The sequence below is a fragment of the Haliotis rufescens genome, unplaced genomic scaffold (genome assembly GCF_023055435.1).
Source record: "Haliotis rufescens isolate VD_foot unplaced genomic scaffold, xgHalRufe1.0.p SCAF_21, whole genome shotgun sequence".
NCBI lineage: Eukaryota > Metazoa > Mollusca > Gastropoda > Lepetellida > Haliotidae > Haliotis > Haliotis rufescens.
In genome coordinates, this window is record NW_025963902.1 from 10,956,268 (window position 1) to 10,960,170 (window position 3,903).

A 3,903-nucleotide genomic window follows, 5' to 3' on the forward strand; every position below is an offset into this window, starting at 1 on the left:
CAATGTAGTTCGTCGAAGGCAGTAAAACTGACAGTGAGGATTTTCGTTTTTGGACCCCTCCCTTTCAATAATGCTTGATCCACCCTCGGGGGCGACAACTGTGCTACCACTTCCTGAAGGTGGCTTCATCTGAGTTGACGGGACTGCGACGCAGACACAGCGTCAAGAAGATTGCACTGAGAAAAAAGTCTAGTGAATTCTACTATCTCAATATGTAACAGCGGCCAGCAGATTCGTAAACATCGAATGTACTATCCTGCATAGTAGCGAGACAGCGGTGGAGAGAAGGGGCAATCTTTGTAGACGGGAATGTCATACCAGTGTTCGTGGGGTTCACTCAAGTGGTAATCGTCACTTCACTGCATGCTCAAGATTTATTTTAAAATATTATTCGATCCGTGAAGATCCGGGGTAGAATAGGTCTTCAGCAACCCATGCTTGCCGTAAAAGGCGACTATGCTTGTCGTAAAAGGCGACTAACGGGATCTGGTGGTCAGGCTCGCTGACTTGGTTGATGCATGTCATCGTATCCCAATTGCGTGGATGGATGTTCATGATGTAAATCACTGGATTGTCATGTCCAGACTCGACTATTTACAGACCGCCGTCATATAGCTGGAATATTGCTGGGTGCGGCGTTAAACAACAAACAAACAACATAATGATGTATTTAATGTCATCGATAGTGGTTTCGCTGAAAAAATGTTCTCATTGGTTGAACTGTGCACCATGTCCCAAAGATAAAACAGCCATAAATGTTCATTCTCGATGCTGGATTTAACCCTCAACGATTTAACCCATTTAACCCTTAACGATTAAACCCATTTAACCCTCAACGATTTAACCCTCAACGATTTAACCCATTTAACCCTCAACGAAGGATACAAAATGCTTCCTTTGTTTCCAAGGCTGTTTCTGAGGAAACGTCCCTCCACGAAATGACGGACACTCAACGGACTGAACTCAATTCCGTTACCCGACAGTCATGGCGGGAAATAATAAACGCAAAGGTCGCTTGATGATTAGGAATTATTTAATTGTAGAATTCCTGCCTGTACTGGAGCCTTTAAATGAGTAGCCGCAACGCTGGTCCTTCAGTCACTTGCACTATTGCAGTGTTTCCAGTATAAATCATCCCCACTGTGAGAGCATGTCTACACTATGGGCCCAGTTCCCGTATTTCCCAGCAACTGTTTGTCAGGAACAACCAATGTAGGCAGCGGTGTGAAGTTCTCCAAGAGAGCAGCAAGGGAAGCCCAGATAGGGTTAAACTTGAGCGGAATCGGCAGTTGGTCTTCTTGGTCTGTGTTCAAAACACAACAGTTGATGGTTTATGGTTGACCACAGACAATAGTGCATACTAACAATCTTATCATTTTCTAGGGTACAGATGCTCTTACAGTCAAAGAGTGAAGTTATGGCATTTTACGGTTTTGCTATGGAAAAAGATGTTTAACCTGTGATTGAATAATATTTTGATGTGAGTGAGTGAGTGAGTTCGTTGTTTAACGCCGCACTCAGCAATATTTCAGCTATATGACTGCGGTCTGTAAATACTCGAGTCTGGACCAGACAATCCAGTGATGGATATCATGAGCATCGATCCACGCAATTGGGATCGATGACATGCATCAACCAAGTCAGCGAGCCTGACCACCCGATCCCGTTAGTCGCCTCTTACGACGAGCATAGTCGCCTTTTACGGCAAGCATGGATTGCTGAAGACCCATTCTACCCCGGATCTTCACGGGTCGAATAATATTTTAAAATAAATCTTGAGCATGCAGTGAAGTGACGATTACCACTTGAGCACTGGTGTGGATCTGGCAAACCTAGTTTCATGATCAGGGCGAATCTGGAATTCGAACCCACGGGGATAGGTTTCAGTTATGCCTAAGGGACATGACACTGCACAGCGAATTACCTACTGGGCCACCCGTGCCCTTAAACCATAGTGATTGGGAATGGTTTTACGCCGCTTTGGGGAATATTCCAGCAACATCATGGCGCAGGACACCAGAAAAGGGCTTTACACATTGTACCCATGTTGGAATCGAACCCGGGTCTTCGGCGTAACGAGCGAACGCATTATCCACTGGGCTACCCAACCGCCCCTCATTCACCAGAAAACATCGCAGAACAAGCAGTAATACATAGAGTCGTATTTATTGTGTAGGTGGTTTACATGTGCAAGCTTAAATGTACCTCGTACTGGTGCTGCCAGGGTCACACATGCCAAGGCCACGAAGACAGTTAACTTCAGAATCATTGTGCGTACACTTGACACTGAAAAATCCAAGAAACGGATAAAACATTTAACAAAAACTGAAATATATCTTAAAACGGAAAAAATCTAGAAAATCTCCACGGAGATGGCCCGGTCGTTTACGACGAAGAGTAAAAAAGGGTTCTTTTTTTCGTTTTTTTATATATATTTAAGGCAACACTAGAGGCAACACTAGAATACTCTTCAAAGCAGCAACAAACGTTTTGCGTTTTTGCTTTAAACCTCTTTCATTAAGGGATAGTCTGTACACACCAACTCAATGTGACTTAGTAATACACAAACAAACGAATACAAGCCAAAAACTTAAATATATTATGAAACACATTCATAAAAAATGTTTTGTTCAGGTCAGTGTACTTACATATAATGACAGGGACTAGTGCTTGTTCAGACTAAAAAGGCTGCGTTAAGAATATTGTACATTATCTTGAGCCTTGTAACCTCACTAACACTTATCTCGGTTCGAGGAGTGTTTGGGATAATCTTATTGGTGTCACACGTGCCTACAGTATTATTTGATTGTAATGAAATGTAGAGCACTTCATATCGTTAAACCTAGTATGCCATCCTCGCTTATTCAGGGCATTATGTCTCCATACCATTATGATAAATATAAATACCCTGGACCGTTTCGTACTGTAGCGCGATTCGAATGTCACGACGCCTCGGGGCCGACCATTTAAAATTCCGAGGGCGGGGAAAGGGATGGACTCAAGATATTTTTTTAGAATAGACCAAAGTGGTCTGAATATTACGTGATATCATTTCAGTTCATACAGTCATACAGTTGTCTGGATCCGTGAAGATCTTCAGCAACCCATGCTTGACGTAAGAGGCGACTAACGGGATCTATGATTTAGTTGGTGCATGTCATAGTATACCAATTGCGTAGATTGATGCTCATGATGGCCCAGACTCGATTATTTTCGGACCGACATCATATTGCTGTGTGCGGCGTTAAATAAAGTGAGTGAGTGAATGAGTTGGATTTAACGCCGCTTTTAACAGTATTCCAGTAATATCACGGCGTGTCAGCTTAATGTGGGAGGAAAGCCCGAAGTGATTCAGGTCTCAGACGTTTACCACTTCGGTGGAACCCACGGGCACGGGTATGGTGCTGACAAACCTAGAAACATAATCGGGGCGAACCGTTAAATACGAAACAGTTGTCTGGACAAATTGTCTTTGTATACGACTAGTATTATTAGTGTTGGACCTGATATATTCACGTTGCAGTTTTACTGCACAAGCTCTTCATTAAAGTACAGCTTCTATTTGTCGTTATATGGCTCAATAACTAGTGGACCCGTGAAGATCCGGGGTAGAACAGGTCTTCAGCAACCCGTGCTTGCCGTAAAAGGCGACTATGCTTGGCGTAAGAGGCGACTAACGGGATCGGGTGGTCAGGCTTAGTGATTTGATGCACGTCATCATGTCCCAATTGCGTGGATCGATGCTCATATCAATCACTGGATTGTCTGGTCCAGACTCGATTATTTACAGACCGCCGTCATATAGCTGGAATTTTGCTGAACGCGGTGTAAAACAACAAACCAACCAAACCAACCAAACAACCAACTCAAGCTACACTGCCTCTACAGCGGACGTTTCATGAA

The 3,903-nt window shown here is 43.6% G+C and overlaps 1 long non-coding RNA gene across 1 annotated transcript; it reads right to left on the bottom strand.

Moving 5' to 3' along the window:
• Positions 1 to 1,015: 1,015 nt before the first annotated feature.
• Positions 1,016 to 2,751, bottom strand: LOC124145710. Its single transcript, XR_006862586.2, has 3 exons — positions 2,649 to 2,751; positions 2,206 to 2,286; positions 1,016 to 1,303 (listed from the first exon to the last, which is right to left on the bottom strand). It is a non-coding gene; the product is annotated as an uncharacterized LOC124145710 (long non-coding RNA).
• Positions 2,752 to 3,903: the final 1,152 nt, after the last annotated feature.